The sequence below is a fragment of the Syngnathus floridae genome, chromosome 3 (assembly GCF_059516105.1).
Source record: "Syngnathus floridae isolate MCC-2025c chromosome 3, RoL_Sflo_1.0, whole genome shotgun sequence".
NCBI classification, from domain to species: Eukaryota; Metazoa; Chordata; class Actinopteri; order Syngnathiformes; family Syngnathidae; genus Syngnathus; species Syngnathus floridae.
In genome coordinates, this window is record NC_142415.1 from 16,636,741 (window position 1) to 16,656,723 (window position 19,983).

The following is a 19,983-nucleotide window of genomic DNA, read 5'->3' on the forward strand; positions in this document are numbered from 1 at the left end:
AAGAGGTGCAGGACAAAACAGCAGTTTGATACTCTAATTGAATGACTTGAATGAATTGAATCCCCTTCTGGGATTAATCGTTGAGCTTAACCATGACGAAGCCATTCATCATCACCTTGGGCTTTTATAAATTTACTTAATCTTCTTATAACTTTTTTGTTTTGGTGTATCATGAGACCCAGGTGGCGAAAACAGTTGGCACCGGCGCGACTACGGCCTCTCTCCCTCTTTCGCAAAACGTCGAGTGCATTGCAGGAACAAAACCTTGCCGGATCAGAATGAGTCCTTTTATCAGGCGTTGGGCAGCCCAGTGGGAGACCTTGAGAGCCCAAACTGTGTTTTAAGTGAGACTGCAACTGGTGAGGCCATTATCCTTTCACTCTTGAACCTTCCTCTTGCCTGTATATGCGTGCACATATGTGTACCCATATCTGTGTGTGTGTGTGTGTGTGTGTGTGTCCTTCGCCTGCCTTGAAAGCCCCCGAAGCCTCGGGGAGCCGTGGAAAATCAATACTCTTCGGCAGCTCCCCCCTCTTTATTCATTTAATAACTCACTACCATTGCATTACTGTTCCACTGATCTCCCATCACAGAGCCCAGACTGACACCTTTGTGCTCTTTCACCACGCTGGAGTTTGATGTAATCAGTTCAACCTGCACCCTCGTGCCTGACACATGCGTCAACGGCGACCGAATATGAAAAAGACCCAAGTCAAAGAGGAGCATGAGAGGGAATGGGCTTATAGGAAGTGGGCTTCAAATGGGGGCGAGGCGAGCGGGGAAAAAAATGCGAGTGATGTGAGGACGTCTGCACAATGAACTGTAATCTAGACCAGAATTTTTTTTTTTTTTGTTGTTAACTGATGATTTCAAATATTTTGCATTAAGCTAAATTGAGTAACAGAAATATGAATGTTCTGCAGGAATATTACTACGGTGCAGTTCTACATTATTACAAACTGCAACCAATAGTTGTTAATAGCAGGAAATAGCTAAGAAAGTGACTCAATACTATCCCTCAAATCTAAAGTGCTTTTTATGCACTTTGGTGTCTCAATAGATAAATAAAACGATTAACAATGAAAACCAGCCAGTTTTATTATTGTGGACTTCAGAATTGTCTTAAAAACAGACAAATGAAATGGGTTGGACAAAAATCACGCTTTCCTTTAACTGACTATTTTATTGCACGACCTTTAAAGTACGTGTGGCTGTAGGCAGCAGTGTCAAGTAAATCAAAATAAAACTAAACACAAAAAAACAGATGTGGCGATTATGTACATTATTCCTAACTTACTTATTTAAACGATGACATTAAAATGAATTCCAGTCAATTTCAGTCCAATCGTCACAACGTTGTCCCTGAAGCAATCTGGACTGTCAATACGCATTTAAAACATTTCGTAGCCTCATCATTTTCAAGATATATCAGCAACGTAGTGTGCAAGCTTAAAATAAAGACAACAACTTAATGCACATGACATGAGTTGTTGCATAATGTTCCTTTTCACCAGGTGAGGACTTTAATCTGTGTGAAAGTCACGTTGCTGCAAAATGTGTGTATAAGTGTGTGTGTGTATGGCAGCAATGTGAGGTAAGGAGGGGTAGGGGGTGGTCGTGGGGGTGTGGTCCCCCCGTGCGGGGCTGTGAGCAGAGAGCAGGTGGGCTCGGGATGGAGCAGAGAATCTGTATTGATTGTTTTTGTGCCTCTGAGCTGTTTAGCCATTGTCGACGCTGCCTCGACCAGCTGAGAGGCAAATTGCAGCGTTTACACCAAGAGGCATTTTCTTCTTTTTTTTTAATCCATTTATTTATTTTTTCCACCCCTCCCCCCGCCCACACTTCTCTTTTTTTTTAACAATAGCAGTTGTATCTACTGTCTAGCATGTCTGAGGAATTCTGACTGCTTTATTCAGTTCACAGTCTTTGACGCAAGCATTCAGGAGAAACTTTTCTTTTTTGTGTCGACCAACAGATCGTTGGTTTTATTTAGCACAGCTTTGATGTGCACTATATGCATCCTGCTTTAATAATGCATACATGTGACACATCTCATTAATGTTTCATGCAATATTTCCCCTCACAAATATGTCAGGAGAGCTTCAATCAAAACGCAGGATATCAACATAATTACTTTGCATGTTCTGCGAGAATGTAACAGTTGTCCTACCTTGTGAAGTTTGGAGGTTTGCGACATTTTTGTTCCACCACCCTTGTATCAAAAGGAGTTGCTGAATTTCTTGTCCATTGATTAGAAGTCATTTTCATTTTCACCATTGCTGAAGCTGTATCAAGAAAAGAGAGGAAAAAAAATAGACTATAATTATTAAGTATAAATGAATGGAGACGGTCCTAAGTCAAGATAAGTTTGTAAGTCATTTTATGCAGTATAAAATGAATACATTATCTGTCTATGCGTGTTGCTCCACCATTTGTGTTAAGGTTGGCATTATCAGTTAACCCATCTGTGGCATTTTCAAAGTCAAAGTCAAAGTCAGCTTTATTGTCGATTTCTTCACATGCCAAAGACACACAAAGAAACCGAAATTTCGTTCCCCGCTATCCCATGGCACACAATAGACAATCAAGTAAACATTGTATTGTGTATTAGCATTAAGCTTGGAGACTTTCCCAAGGCAAAGCAAAGGGGGTTAAAAAAGGTATCATTTAGGACTTGTCATATACCCATAATGAAATATTTATCCAAGTAAAACAATTTGCACAACGGTAATCGGCATTCCTAAATAGTAAATTACATTTTTTGCTCAACACTGCCTCTAAAGGTGAAAGTCTCCACTTTGATCACAAATCCATAATGGCAAGTGAATTTCGGAGATAAAAGATGAAGGAAAGCGCCGCTCCGGTGTGCAGCTGTACAACATCAACAGACAGGATGCAGACAAGCAGACGGCAGAGCAATGGGGCTGATGTTTTATCAGCCTGGAGCACAAAATGACGCCTGCGCCCGTTTACAATGTTGTTCTACCTGATAGCCGACGCCGGGCGGCTAAAGTGTGTGATTTGATGATGGTGCTTGAGCACATTAGGCACACACTGCAGTGTGTTTGCTCATCCAATCACCAGCAGGGAAAGTTAATGGCATGAGGAGCTGCTGTTTGCCAAACCCACCATTGATTGATAGCCCAGAGTGCCTCGATGCCTTCATATTACTACAGTATGGTATAGTGCAGCAGTGGGCTAGCACAGCAAAGACTATAGAGTGTTTGTGTCGTGTAAAATAGTCAAATACGGTATAGTATTAAAGTCTACGGTGCAAGATCGGAGTTTGTATTACCCCCCCAAGCATTTTATAAAAAACGCTGAACATGACCAGTGACCAAGGACCAGTGTGTGTTGTTGTGTTGCTGCACGGCTCCATGCGGCGAGCGTGACATTAAATCATGAATTGTACTCGTTTGCATGTGTACGTGTGTGTGTGTGCGGGATTATTGATCGGTTTACGCAGCTTTATAGCACTCTGTTGTAAATGTCATGTTTTTACAGGCTACTGTTTGATATAAGCGCGATATAAGTATTTGCTCGCCGGCGCAAATTGCGAGCACAGTCGCACCATTACTCAGCAATTAAAGAGGCTTCCGAATAGCTACTGTATGTGGCTTCCTGATGCGGCCAAGTAAATAAAATGCGAGCCCTGCACCATCTTCACTGCATGTGACGTTAAGTCCCTTCCTCTTATGTTTGATGTCAGTTTGCATTCATTTTTGTAAGAGGCGGTAATTTATACCTGCAAAATAACAGAAATAACACCAGGAGACAAATATACTCTTCATTCAAATAGATTATTTTCTCCCATCAGGAAAAAACAAAAGAAAGTAACTGAAAGGAAGTCTTATTTCATGAACAACTGTTAAAGAGCCTATTTTGACTCTGTTGCTAACCAAAACAGCAGCATGTACCAAAGAACATGTTCAGGTGAATTAGACATTCCTAAATGGTAGTTAACGTGTATGTGAAACCTCTTCAGTTAAAGCTGTAAGGTGACACCCTTGATCACATATTGATTAAAAAAATGGTTTCTAACCGAACGAGTAGCACATATTTATAATATTAAGTGGAGTCCAACGCAGGCAAGTCAGACTGGTTTCATAGCCCTTTACGGAGGTAGAGCTCCTCTAAGTGGTTAAACTTTGTAACTGTGACTATATGACAAGTATATTATTGCACCGAGAAAAAAGTGTTTACACCTAATCAATGTCAACATTGCTAAGAGTAAAAATGCTCATTTTGTCATTATGTTGCAAGGTCCCCATTGTTTCTGTAGACATTATGACTTAAGCCTTAGTAAATGAATATATTAATAAATTATTTTTCAAATCTTTATTTCCAATGTTTTGGATTCTTTTTCAACGTTTTGGATTTTTTAAAGTGTTTTTTGAAATTTATTTCGTCTTCATCCTTTTAGAAATTTTTTAAAACTGTTTTTCTTCATCTATTTTGTGATTTTATTTTTAACTTTTTTCTTTTTTTAACATTTTTTGTTTGTTTTAAAATGTTTAAAATGTTTTTAAGTCTTTAATATCCATGTGACTGATGAACCGCGATAAATGTAATATAGGGATTGTTCCCCATAGGCAATGAAGGCCGATTGTACACTTGTGAATCATTTACATGATGTTGAGTATGTCAGACACGTTTTGTTTTAAGCCTAAAAGTGCCTGAGTGATGTCGAGAGCTCCTGGGGAGATCACCAGATGAGAGTGTTGGTTTTGTGAATATGCATGGCTCTCTGCATTAATTCATGCATGAACAAGATGTGCAAATGTCAGCAAACGATGGAAGAATGCATATACTATGACTGCCCGCCTGCAGAATGAAAAACTGAGCCTGATGTGCACCTTCCAGAAGCACACAAATAAAAGCAGTACAGCACTGGTAAAAAATAAAGCAGGTTGTGCTGCTCAATGAAGCAGGAAAAATAACTCATTACTTGTGTTACAGTGCCATCTAAAGATATCAAGTGGCTTTGCAACTATTTGCAGCCAGAGGTGTTTTTTAGTAACAAATATTTTATCATGTGACATTATTGATGAATCACAGTTTATTTCTCATGACAGTATAATTTTTTTCACGCAATATGAGGAATACATATTATTATTATAGTAATCTTACAAATCATTTGCAACTATTTGATTAATATTAGCATTGGATTTGTAATTGAGATTTTTTTTCCTGTAAAAAATATGGTCGTATACTCGTGACATTGCACTTTCACCCCATTTGTAACCACAATCATACACCAGTGATCTGATATGGCAGCAATCTCATTAAGAGTAACTATGCCACTCCACCTCCTTCGTTGACCTTAATATACTGTAGAAGCAACGGCCCTGAGCCTGCTCCTCTAACAAGCAAAGCATATTGTGTAGCTAAAGTTAAAGCAATTTTTTCTAATCGACAGCACTTGACCTGCGGAAACTCTTTTCCATTAGGGCTTTTCTTTACAGCGACTTCAATTTACTTGCGATTGTATCAGATGGCAAATGATCACTAACATGAAGGTTGTTTTGGGTCGTGGCTTTATATTCTGGCAGTTTTTCCTGCAATGCAAAAGGAAATTACGGTTATTCAAATGAGGGTGCGCTCCTAATTGTATATTGAGTTTAACTACTAAATGTGGTCCAAATTGAAGTCTTACCAGACCAGTGTGCCTCGTATTTGACAACACAGATCTTGATGTAATATGTATATGACTACTAAATTCCTGAAACCAGAAGACTGTGTGTGTCGCTTTTGACCACCAGAGGTTACTGTTATCCTGTCTACTCTACCCTGTCGCCATCACTTGGGGCGTTTCCCCACACATTCCATCAATGGCTGGGAACATCCTCTCCTTTTTCAGCACACAAAGGCTGACACTAGGGCAGTCTTTTGGAGCAAGGTGATGTTACTCCGAATACATAAATGGCAAATAATCTTGGTGGGGAATGTAGCAACCTGCTGAGTCGACACATTTCTTTTTCTTTGTACTGCAGGGATTCACAAAAACTGGTCGTCAGCTGTTTGTTGATGCCAAACAGACGGGGGAGCGCGTGAGCAAATTGAATCCAGGAGCTAATTTGGGGAAGGGAGTATTGACGAAAAGTGGAATGGATTGAAGGAAGGCTGAAAAGTGAAAAGAATGACAATATTGGTAAATTGCACGTTTGAGTTAAACATTGTGGACAAGCTTAAAGTCATGCGGGGGACGTATTGGATTTTGAGAGGTTGATACGTAGTGCATAGGTGTTATCTTGATAACGCGACTTGACATTTTAATGCGGTAGGGATGATGACCGTAATTTACTGAGACGATGGACAGCCACTTCAAATTTGGTTGTAGCCAAGTGTGGCTTTGATCGCAAGTGAAAATTCAGATCATGAGATCCATTGCGGTTGACCACGACTATGCATTTCTAATTAATACGTAATTCCAAAGACATTTTGTGGAAACTTTGTGGGACAAGTTGCAGAAGTTGGAGGCCATTTTATGTTTAGAAAGCGAGGTACATAAAAAGGATGCTTGAATGAGTTTAGTATAGAAGCACCTGGCCTCTTTTATCCACTCCTGATACCAAAAGGTCAAATATTAGCATAATGGTACTGCAAATTTGTTTTGTTTTGAATCCAAAGAAATGCCTTTCTCTTCATAAGCGCAGGAAAAAACTAAACTCCAAACAGTTGAGAAAAAAAACAATATAAAAACAATTAATTACCTTTGTTCTGTAATCTCAAAATTCAAATACAAGAATTCTTATCCCTACTAATAAATGCAAGCCCTGCTTTGGTTTGAGTTTTTTGTTGCACACACAAGCGGAATGGGCTGCAACAGGGTATTTACTTTTTTAGCCTTCAAGCAACAGGGAAAGGCTAACGTCAGCCTTGTCACGAGTTGTTGCAATTGGAACGGATGAGTGGCCACAGGCTGTTTATTGTGTGTGTCTGTGTGTAAGCTTGTAAAGACTATATACAGTATATACACAAGTGTCCACACACTGCTCTTTAATGCTGGTCACTGTGTCAGAGCAGGCCTGCCCCGGTGGTGTCATAAATTACAGTCTTCGGCGTGAGGCTGGCGCGAGAGCACATGGGCGACCTCGACTTATCATCCTGATTGGTCGGATGCTCGGCCTGCCGCGGAGGTGGGGTTCGGCAAATCATAATATTGATCACACAGTATGTACATTAGTTGCTATGTATGGAGGCTCTCGTCAGGTTCAAAAGTATTTGGTCAGTGACGGGGTTTTGGTGGTTTGTATCTGAAATAAAACAATTGAGATTTGCCTTTAACCTGGTTTGACGTGGTTTGTAAATTCTTCTTATAGAGACCGCAAGAACATTTTTACTTTATTTTTTTTTGCGCAATTCTTGTAGTACCATTTGGCATAAATATAGTTGCAATTTAACCACTCAGAGGAGTCGTACACCAGTTTCCAGACACAAAGCAATAATTAGTACTAACGAACTTAATCAGTTGTGAGCTGATGGCTAATTACGTTTCAAAGACAATGGAATGACCCTTGATTGATTACTCGAATTCATTATACGACTGTGTAGAAGAAATGTCACAAATCCAAGAGGATTCCTGCCACATTCTTCTTTCCCCTCACTGCCGTACTCGCACATGTGAGATTTTATGTGTTGCTGCATTCCAGGGAAGCAAGACGCACATGCTCGTGACAGGCAAGACGTTCCTTTGGGGTATTGCGAATTCCAAATAGTGCGGCATTGCTCTTCTTTGACAAGGAGCTCAACATCTGCTGGTGAGGGCACCACTGGGTCCAATTCAGATGAAATGAAAATATATAATATCGTCTCTGTTTTGTATGTAATTCAATATGGAATATGAATAAAGTATAAAAAAAAATCTGTCAAGGGTGATGTGGGTGTTCAACTCCCACAACACGCACACACACACAGCAGAGTTCCTTCCCAATGGGTAGCAAGGTCACTGAGCTAATTAGCATTCATCTAATCTTATTTAATCTAATAATGCCGTAATAGGAAACACACGCACATGCATTGTCATTAATTTGGTAGGGAGCAAAATAAAAAATGCATTTAGATGAAGTATTAATGGAGTTCAGCGTAGACGAGTAAACATAATTGGCGGTACCATTCTTGATTGCCTCTCTCCACCGGGAAGTCAGAGAGTAATGCCGCTGACAATTTGAGAGAATTTCAATTCTTATCCAAGCCGAGCATCTGCATGACTTTAAGACCCCGGTCGAAGATACGACATATTTTAAAAAGAAAAAAAAAATTGAAATAAAAATGCAATGGAATGAGACTATCTGGTTTAGATTGCCATTTTTTATTTAAAGAGGATATATAATAAAAAAATGACCTTTTCTTGATGATATAGAAAGACCCATGTGTGTCGCCCATGTTATCATTTCAAAACCAAAAGATAAGCAGAACTCAGTTTTGATTCGCATGAGCTTCTGATAAGCGGCACATACTTGATTACAGGGGGACGTGGCGGTGGTGGATCGGGAAATATTAGTGTTTGCTGATGTGTCAAAGTGAACTGTTATATCTCCAGATTTTTTCCTGGCAAAAAGACGAGAGTCAGCCTGCCAACAGACAGACGAATTTGAGAGCTCCCTGGGATTTTTGTGACCGGCATAAATATGACGCATTGTGCGAAGGCAGGTTAGGCCCAATGTTGGTAATTTCACAAATGAACACATGGTAGCAAGTCTGCAAGAGGGAGGGCTGCGCTGTAGTGAGAGTCGTCACATATGACATCAATCATGGCCATATCAGAGCAGCTCGTTTTATTCTTTATGCTAGTCACGCACTAGACTCAACCAGGTGGATACATACATATGTGCACTTGGCAACTGCTCCAAAGCCCCCCAAAAACTTTGCTGCCGCCCAATGAGACAATGTATAAAAGAAAATCCAATATAATTCAGAGGCTTTGAAGTTCACATTATGAATGAAACTTTGTTTAACATCCACCACACATGTCCACAGAGCTCATAATTTGTTTGACTGCGTCTCAATCAAATTCAAGGACACATCCTTGCTGCACTGGGACACACATCTTAAATAAATAAAATAAAGCTGCCTCACCAGCATTAAGACCATTATGATCATTTACAGGGGTTACTTGTTGCCCCATGTGAGTGTCACTAATATGAACAGGGAAGATGACCGCATTTAAAGTAAGGTCATGTCTGCATTAATTCAGCGTTCATATGTATGGTATGCAGCCGCGAGATACATTAATTAAAGCAACGGTCAGTAAACTGTATAAAAACACCCTGAAGGTTAACTAATGGAGAAAGGAGGGGCAAGTCAAAGGTGCATCTGGATCAGCTATTAGTGGTTGTAAAGCACTTAAAAGGTTCAATGTTAAAACTCTGCTCGATTCTACAAGACTCAAGATACCCAAGCTGTACCTAAAGCCTCTACCATGTTTCACAGTGGGTAGTTCAAGGGCAATTTCAAAAATGTTAAAATGTCTTGATGGCCCACACACAAACACGGCATCTGATTTCAGATTTCAAACAACTATATACATAAAAGAAACTCATCCAAACTTGTAACCCAGGTTAGCTGATTAAATTCATTCATGAGGATAGGTTTGCAATACCTGAGTATTAGGATCAAGTCTTAAGGAAAGTCATGAATTTAACATTTAAGGTTCAACCACCGGCCAGGGGGGATATTTAATAAATGCCTTCGTATACGATGACAGGTATCCAGCTGAGCACTCATGTAAAGTGTATCCAATTGCACCAACGTGTCATACGATGTAAAACCATCGAGCAAAATTAGTCTGAAGCGCAACATACAGCATGAATGTGTAATTTTATCTCCAATTCAAAATGGTCAGAGGGAGCTTATGCCAGAACTGAAGGGATGAGCTCGGTGTAGCCTAAATGGCCTCGGCACCCACAAAGCACCATCGGGCTTCAAACTGCTCAGCTTTACAGTGTACTGACCAGAAGTAATGACTAATGTTCAAGTGCAGCGAGGGGGAAGCATCAAGACTTCCTCAGATTTTGCCAAAGTAGACTTTTTGTTAGGCTTTTAGACAACACATTTTAGGTCAAACTGTTCCTACACTTTTGTTTGGGCCACCGCCAGAATGGTACAATAGCTAAAGAGCAGAACTAGACCCTTAAACATTTCAACCTAAAAAATTATCTTACTAAGAATAATTAAAGTAGCCGATCTATTAGCTAAATAAAACATCTAATTTTAAAGAGGAAGTGGCAATATGGATGGAACAAATATTTCTTCACTATTAATAATGTAAATAAAATCATTCAACTTAATATGGCTTCCAGTGGCTTTTGAGTCCATCTCGTTTAAAAGCATTAACTCTGTTTAAATGTTGTTCTTTTATATTGAGTGGGGAAAAGGGGTTTGTCCTGGATCTGTATGGAAGAAGCTAAACAGCTTTGATGAAGAAGAAGAAGAAGAAGTGGTATCACCTGCAAGCGTACCTAACGGATTGTGTGTTGTGATGAAAGGTGACACCACTCTAAAGCAGTAAACATGGCCATGAATCAAAGTCTACTAAAGCTCCTTCTCCTCCTCTGTGTATCTAACATCAGTGTCGATTTGACACTTGGGCCATGCTCACTTTGGAGTCATCCGGATGAGATGCAGCGCATTTGTCACTGTGGTCACATCGCATGTACTTTTTATCTCTCTGTAGGTCTCATCACTTGTCAGCTTCCACACCGGCTGCTGCCTTACTGACTCAGTGGCTGGATGTGTATGTGCTGGGGGCGGGGGTCTCATTACTGTGGTTGGCATGTTGTGGCACGGGCTGACGCGTTATCAGATTAGAGCAAAAAAAAGATCAATTTTGCACCTCTGCTGATAATTGCTGACTTGTAAATGAGATTTCTACACTTTGACTCGTGGTGGAGCAAAAAAATGTCCAACAGGAAGTTATTTACTTCACTGGCGTGAGGACCTCCACCAAGGCCGAATATTCAAATTGAAAACATATCTAAAACAATTCCTATTTTATCATAAAACGCCTGTGACATTTTTCATCAGAATCAAGAATTATCGCACACTTCTCACCCTTTCTTTATAGCCTTGCTGAAATTAGCCTGTTTTAGGGTGTGGCCTTGTAGATGCGCGACTGCTGACTGACCCCTCCCCTCGAGAGAGATGTTATACGAACCTAGTGTGATTTAAAAATTTTAAGGTAAAATACTGTGACTAAAGCGATCCCACCAACAACAAAAACGACGAATCGAGGACTGGCTTCCACTTCATGATCTAGCATAGCAATCCCCAGACGCCAATAAAATGCCTATGACATCATTTCTGCATTATTGCTGGTCTCACATTGATATGACCTCACGGTCCAATATTCTGGAACTAGGGTATGATGTTTGAAATGAGAAAAATAGCTCATAAAAACTAGCCTCATACGGGACATCCATTTCGATCCTCGATTAAAGATGTTTCAGAAGGTCCTCTTGGACCTGAATTGTAAATCCAGAGTAATACGATTGTTAAGCAGTTAAAGTTAAAAACAGGAGCTCAATGGTGGTTTTACAGATCTGAGCAATACATTAAAAACCAACAATTTTAGTTTATTATAAACATCGCTTTCTAGCTAGAGGAGCATTATGGGATGGGAGGGGTTGTGTGGAGCTAATACAGCCTCCATGACAGACTTAAGTACAGTCGAGTTCCAATTTCCTGGGGCATTTGGCTCTGCTAATGTTACACCTCTGGCCATCCAAACACAACTAAGAGAAGTAGCTGCGTGCATCCAACAACAACATTTTCATAATGGAACATTCAGGGGACCTCGTTTCTTCTGCCATAATCAGAGTTGGGCAGATTACATCAGAATGACAAGTGAGCGTCGGCCATGTTCGCTTGCTCGGGTTGGGGTGGGGGTCGAAAATAGAAGCTCCTGAAGCGAATAGCGGGCGCTGCTGATAATTGTAGCTGACAAGCGGGGGAGCGAGCGAGGCAGTGGCTGCCGAGGTACACTGGGAAAGCCGCACTTCAGGGTTTCTGTCGTCATTAGCATGTATGTTTGAGGGCAAGAGGAAAGCCCACCATGAGCGAGATGTCCATTGAAGAAAGGGCGTGTGCTTGGCGTGGACACTTAAATATTTGTTGAGACGCTGTAAAACGTCTGAGAAAAACGGAAAAATTTCAAACAACTGACAGGTGTTAAGAAAGAGGAATAACAAAATAACATTTTCAATAAACCTGAAGTTACATTGTGTTTAGGCATCACTTTGCTGTCTTTGTTGGGCAGTTTGGATTTGCAAAACCAATCAAGTGGAAATAAACACGGGCTGTGAGAGGAAGACGAGCATGGCGATTCAATTTGTTTTGTGCTCTGGAGCTTTAATAGATGTAGCAGGGAAATATTGGGGAAGAGAGAAGCGACAGCTGCTAACAAGAGGCACGATTCTCCTTTTCATGCTTAACCTCATGCTATGTCTGGCGCACTTTTAATTTTCGGTTTGACACAACCAAAGCGTGTAAGTTGTGAATGACGGCGTATTTGCAAACGAGGCAGGAATCATTGACAGTGAACGCTGTCTGGAAATCATGCAACATGGAGTTCCCTGACACTCGGTTAAATAAATAAATAAATAAATAAATAAATAAATAAATAAATAAATAAATAAATAAATAAGAAAGGCCACTTTAAATTTGAAAAGGCCTCTGAAGGAGGACATGTTTTTGTTTTTTCTGCTTGAAATAAATATGTAATTTAATAAGGAAAGCGTGCTAATGACCGAATGCACGGAGGTTAATTATTAAAAAAAATAAACTCGCCTACTGTGCTTCGATTTTTGAACTCAATTAGCTTCACCTGTCACAAATTAATACGCCCCCACACAAAATAGATTTAATTAAAAACATTTTTTTTACCCATTATAATCCCACAAAGGAAAATCGAACTCACACTCGGATGCACTTGCTAAATGCTTTGTTAATGGGCAAACTGTGTTCAAATATAAAAGCAGTTACATTTGTCAAAGGATGAAAAGATGGAAGTGACATCACACAATTATTTGGTCTTGGAAAGAGGCCACTCACTATCTGGGCCAAAATTGCCCTCGCTGTTGGGAATTGGACACAAACCGCCGCTGAGTCGGAGAGGCTTACGGACCTCTGTGAAAAACACAAGTATCTGAACGTGGCCTACCAGCGCTCTGCTTAATTGAACTGGAAGTGGCCTCCACGCCCTCTTCAATAAATACGTTTGGAGGGCGGCATGAAGCAGATTGAGGTGAAGGGAAGTAACTAACGACCATTTGTTTGCAAATTAGAGGAGAACTTTTAGAATGGCCTCCATTAAAAACTTGAAGCAATCATTTTCCTTTATTTTCCTCTCATTTTGCAAACAGTGAAATACTTTTAGAAGCCGCTTTCACAGTAATGCTACGATTTTATGACTCGAATCCTCATTTACTGCTAAACAAATAATTACATCGACAAAAACAGCATTGTGTACGAAGATAGTCTATAAACATGCACATGGTTTATGTCCTATGAATTAGTTATGTCAGCACAATAATTAAATATTCAGAATAAGATCAACAGACTGCAGTCATGCAAATTGGTCACGAGGATGTTGTGACGAGACAATAAATTCCATTTAGAGGGTTGTGATTCAATTAAAATGCTTTTAGTACATTTGCTCAAGCTCAACATGGATATTTAATTTTTGCTCGTGATTGTTGTCTGTGTCGGATGAGGCCAATTAAACTTCTCTAGCTGCAATCTTGGTTAAAGTCCTCAGAGTGGCTTTAAACTTTCTTCAGGAGAAGAAGGAACCTTACAAGACCAGTGTGTATTTTAATTCTGCAAACAAGTATCAGTTACATAGCTTCTACTTTTTTTATAGTCATGTAAGAGTGATTAAGGACAGGAATAAGTGCGTTGAAAGATGGATATAATGTTGATAGAATACAAAAGTGTATTTGAAATATATCCATATCTTAAGGTTGACAAATAACTGACTGTGCTATAAAACTCAATATCAAGTGAATATATGTATTAAAATGTGAGCTCAAATAGCCACAGAATTGATTTTAAAAATGCAACCCAAGCAAAATTATTAACTGCAGATTCTGTTTTTGATATAATATACTTGCCGAGAAGTGTTCCCATTATTTTTTTCCCTCGCTACACCAATGATTTGCCATCTGCAGCTATCGTAAATGGTACATTAAAATTGATATTTCAACTTCTTGCAACTACACTTTGGAACATCAATATTGAGCATAAATGGAGGGTTGGGAATACGACAGCGATCATGGCAATCATTTCTTTTTTAACACTTCTTTGCAGTCTTAATACCGAGAGCCATTTCAAATTATTTTGGTCACACCATTTATCAACATGACAGGGTCGAAATGTACTACTATCGCTACTACAGATGAAGCTGGCGATATAATAAATAATGACAAATATATTTGCTACTTAGATAGATACTAGCTAGATAACTAGTTAGCTAGAAAGCTAGATCGATGTCTATAGAATATGCTTAATGTCTTAAAGTCCACAATACGTGGCACAATAACATATTCTTATAATACAGTCTTGTATGTCTCCCAAATGGAATCCCCTTTCAACTGAAGTCCTTGAGAACAAAATGCGAGCAGACTTTGCAACGATCTTTCATTGAAGTTCTAAAAGTTGGCAAATTCCATGCAGCGGTAGGAATATCAATTCTGTCCTTCCTTTGCTTTTCAGACAAAGCGCTCGGCGAGTGAAGATGACCTCTGCGGAGTACATGATAGAGGGTGGATTACATCTGTTGTGCTTTGCTCTGTCGTGGATTTAGATGTAACAAAATCCCTGTCGTCCATAGAGGTCAAAGACAATTTGATAAATCAACAATGTCTTGAATAAAGTAATCCTGCTAATTTCTGTAACACTTAAAAGTGATACAATATGATCACTTCTCTAATAATGGAACATATATGAGGTTTTGGTTTCCTATGACAGCAACATGACCTGACTTTGTACCTTCAGGCACTAAATCATACAAGGAAGCAATTTGTTTGTTTTGCCAGCACAACTGTCCTTTTACACAACATATCACGTGACTTGAGCTTCCAGTGCAATTGCATGCTTGTTTACAGACTACCGTATAGCACAGCGGTGGATATTTATAGTGCGCATATACGCAGTCCTCGGGGGATTGTCCAGGTCGAAGGTGATCCTGACAGGAAGCAGGGATAACGCATTTGACTTCAGCACCACGGACAGCGCCATGGATTACCGATACGAAAGCAAAGTCGAGCCACTGATACTACTGGAGCAAACAATCAGTAATCTCACTCGCACAGCAGATCAATATCAAAACTAACTTGGCCCTGTGAAGACATTCTCTTTGCCAGAAGGGATGGTAAACGGATCTTTATATTGTATATAGTATATATATATATTTTTAACCACACAAGCAATAACATTGGGTCACGGTTATGAGATCACGTCGATAATAGCAGAAAGTAAAGAATTTTTGCATCGTTACCAAAAAGTCAATGTTTTTATTTTTTTGCATGGCATATTAAAGTTCTGCTAAAGTCATCACAGAAAGAAAGCCAGTGTGACTTTTGTATATAAATGGTACAGTGGTGTGTGTGGGGAGGGAGACAAGCAAAGTCCTGGCGCTCAAAGGCATGACCAGGTGTCACTAGACTGGCCGCACACCGCGTGGAATATAAACATGCCAACATTGGCTTTGTGCATGCATACACAATAAAAAATTAAAATGTAATAAGATGCAAATGCACAACACTTACAAGGACATATTTGTTTGGGGCTCGCAAGAAGACACACGCGCGTGGAGAAGGATTACGATGTAGGAGCAAGCAGCTCGACTCGCCACTCGCGATTTACGAGGAACGTGAACAACATTCTACGCTGCCGCAGCTTGATGCTAGAGGGGGCCTCCGGGGGAACTTGCACTCTCGCATAATGTACATCATCCCCTTTATGGATTGTATAGTCTACGTGTATCCTACATGGAAAAACATTGGGGCGAGGTGACGGATGACAGAGACGGGAAATGGAGGACGAGTACAGATCACAACTTTGCCTCAGTGTGTGTGTGGTTTCACAGTGTTTTCATCATCAGGCTTCAAACGACAGTAAATCCCGCGTGTATGTGAGTGTAAGCCTGCACACATGCACATGTGGACGCCCGCAGTGAGTGTGCTGTACACGATGTGTGTGTTCCATGTGGAGTTAATCCCGAGTTTCGATGCGAGAATTACTCTCCCACTTGTACAGTGCTGGCGGGATTAACGCTGTCAGATTACATTTTGCAGGTCCTTGAGTTGGTGTGCGTGTTGTATGTTACGTGCACTATCGCGTGCTAGTTGTTTGTCATTTCATCGATTAGTGTGAAGTTTCAGCGGATTTTCTCACTTTACTCTTTATTTGAGCCCAAAAGATATGACATAATGCTCTTATAGATTTAGAGGTTGGTGATTTGAATTTTCAGGGATTATTTCCGCATATCCAAGCAAGAACTCGGTTAATTTTAAATCATTACACCCACGAATGCCCTACATATGACTGGAAACCTAAACACTTTTAGGATTTCATCGCCGTGAGCATCTAATTAGTGTGTTTTGAAGCAAAAAATAAACGACTAAAATAAATCATCTATAAATCAGACAGACTTGCAGTTTGGGTTATTCGGCCTCGGGCCAAGTCTACGCTCCAAAACGTGGCCTTTGTAGTTACCTTTGTGGTGTAATGTGACATTTGAAAAGTGCCCGCACAGTGCTGCAGTTTGTCTTCTGTTGTAAATCATTTGGATGATTTGACACATAAGCTCTATTCGCTCCTTTCACATCATCATTTCAGCAGTAAGTGAAGTATTAAAATTGCACATTTGGAAGATTCCCGTAGATCTGGCAGTAAAGATGATGCCGTGCGCATATTATACGCCAGTTCCCATTTCCTTTGCAGACAGCGTGCAGTCAGCAAGTGGTACACGCGACTCATCACTTCTCTCATCACTCCTGCATCCATAAGGTGAGTAAGAACACTTGGATGGGAACTAATGATTACGAGTTTGAGAACAAAGGTCGCAGTAGGTTTTAAGGTGACGATTTCCCAATGTAAACGGTACATTGGGAATACATTTAATGACATTTAAATTTAAATTAGTTGGCAGTAAATTAGCATCTAGTGTCTATTCACACATTGACAATACTGATGATTATTAATTATAATTGTTGATGAATATATGCATGTTTATTTTTAAAAATAAAAAAATGAATTGAAGTTATTCCATGAATAGCAATAAAAAAGAGTCTATGAAATAAAATAATTAAAAAATTACATTTTTTAACATATCTATTTTAATAGCATGACCTGTATTAATTCCCCATGTTGATGAATATACATGTCTGTCTTTAAAAAAAAAAGAAAAAAAAAATTAAGTTATCCCATGAATAGCATTTTTTAAAAAACTAATCTATGAAATAAAATTAAAAAAAACATTTTCAAACATATTTATTTTAATAGCATAACCTATATTAATTCCCCACGTCACAGTATACTGATCATACATAATGAACCGATAAATGGGCTTGACTTGGATTTCTTTAGAGGATTCACTGCAATGTTTACTGCTGGATTCCGTGTTTAATGATGCCAGATGAAAAATATCCTAAAGGATTTAAACATCCTTATTTAATATGCAAAGAGGTTGTACATTTCTAGACTCAACATTCTCAATTCCCCAACTGAAGTCATGCACTTAAAATGACTCTCAAGTTACGTTGGATACGGTAGGGAAACCAGTTGGAGCTCAAAAGGTTAGGAATCATCAGACATCTCACGGGGGATTATAGCTCGGAGCTACCGAGGAAGAGCGGTTCCACTCAGGCCGGCTGTTCGTCATGAAGATAGAAAGCCAAAGTCACGCTCAAAGTCAGGCAACCGGGACATGGGTCAAATATTGATTTAAATCGAAACATAATACGGGTTTGCAAAGGGGATGTCAATAGCGGGATTTTGTGTCATTTTCAAGACATCACTCAGCGACAGGATATTCACCACAAAAGTAAAATATTATTGGGAGGAGTGACAAACTTGTAAAAGATGATTTAGTTCAATGGTTTGGATGGTTGACATATTGTGGCATAGGTTGCTTGAAGAATTGATCATACATGTGGAATTGATTGTTGATTATTAATGTTATAAAGGTATTGAAACAAAATGGAGGAGTCTACTTTGGGGTCTAAACAAGTATGCTGAATGGTGTAAGCAGTCTTATGTTTTGCATCGTCCGCCCAAATAACAAATCAAGTATGATGATCTCATTGGAGCAACACTACGATTGCGTGGCAACTACTGCACTTTGCGTAAAGAAATTAATTCGATGAAATTGATCATTCATTCACACAACTCACCCAACCCAACCAACGCATCACATTGGGAATGTGTCTTTGGCAAAATATATTTCCTGGGGGAAATAAATTTCATCATCACTCCAATCCATGTTTATATCTATTAGTGTCACCATGAGTGCCGGTTGTTTCCAAATAGCAGCTATTTCTCATTGTTTACAAAAAGACCACACTTGCCTCATAACACCAACGTGCCCCTCTCCCCTCTGGCTGATGCTGTCAAGGATGGGCTGTCACCAGATATTATATAACATGAAATCTCCTTAAATCGCTTTTCATCCAGCTGAGGGAGTGTAGGCGGTAATGAAGACAGCCAATGCCACCTCGGACCCGGAAGGAGCCCGAGGCGCCAATTCGACGTCTCCCAGTGGAGGGTCGACCCCAAAAACAGTTAGCATCTCACCTCCCACACACTTACAGTTATTAGACTTTTTTTGGGCACTTTAGAAACTCTGGAGTTCATTTGGAAACACTTGCTGATAGAAAAATAAATACATTTTAACTGCTGTGGTTTCATACGAACGGCAATGAGGACTACAAAAAACGACGAGCATGAAGATAAACAGATAGGTGAACATAATCAAAGCACAAATGTGATGACATTACAGTCATAATACTGCATATGGCGATTTTTTCAGTCAAAATATTACTACACATGAGTGTATATATATATATATATATATACACATACATACACACACACACATATATACACACTATATATATATATATATATATATGGACGTGGCTCCTCATAAAACTGAACAAACAGCACTTATCTTGCAGATCGCGTTGGTTATTCATGGTACAGTCGAGTAGGTCCGAGCCAATCTAACAGTCCCCCTGAGGCCTTTGTCTGTCGTAACAATCTACATGACAGCAATCATCTGGTGTAATCTCATCGTCTTCTATTATTGAGCAGGTCCTATTGAACGTGCTTACACTTGTTGCAAGGCACGGCAGGCTAGCATGCAACTCACCTCGAGGTTCTTCGCTGTATTCTCTTTAAAGCTGTCTCGTGCTACATTATTCATCGAACCCATCTGACCACTCAACAAGCTTGATAATTCACGCAGACAATGATATATTTTTCAGTCAGATGATATTAGATCAAGAGACACCCCAAGGATGATAAACGAGTACATCATACGACTTAATCGTTGTTGGATGTCAAAATTAGTTGACGTCAAAATTTGAAGGTTCAGCTTGAAAAATTGGGGGAAAAAAGAAAGGAAGAACCACTTATGTATAATAAACAGAATAAAATAATAGATTTATTTGTTTCAATGTTTTCCCTTTCTAATTTTTAGCCATCACATTATTTTAGTTTATCTCGAACAAACGACTCAATTGGAGACAGAGCCGATCTGCTGCGCCGCATGCTTCCACACGGACGACAAAAACAATCTTATGTCACTCGGATGTAGTAATTAGAAGGCGAGTGACATTGACATTCAGACATTGAATTGTCTTATAAACCAGCTGGGATAGAGAATGTCAAGGAGGTGATTTGCACTGTGACATCTCTTTTGACGGGTAGCATTTTGCTTTTTCAGGAGGTAAATTAAGCCTGAACTTATGTAACCTCTTA

General features: G+C 39.6%; 1 long non-coding RNA gene across 1 annotated transcript in view; it reads right to left on the reverse strand.

The window, feature by feature from the left end:
* The window catches only part of LOC148400853 (uncharacterized), a 164,126-nt gene that overhangs the window by 43,977 nt on the left and 100,166 nt on the right, over positions 1-19,983 (reverse strand). The window contains exon 7 of the long non-coding RNA XR_015857593.1: positions 2,171-2,285. This is a non-coding gene — a long non-coding RNA (uncharacterized LOC148400853). The remainder of the gene's footprint in view (positions 1-2,170; positions 2,286-19,983) is intronic.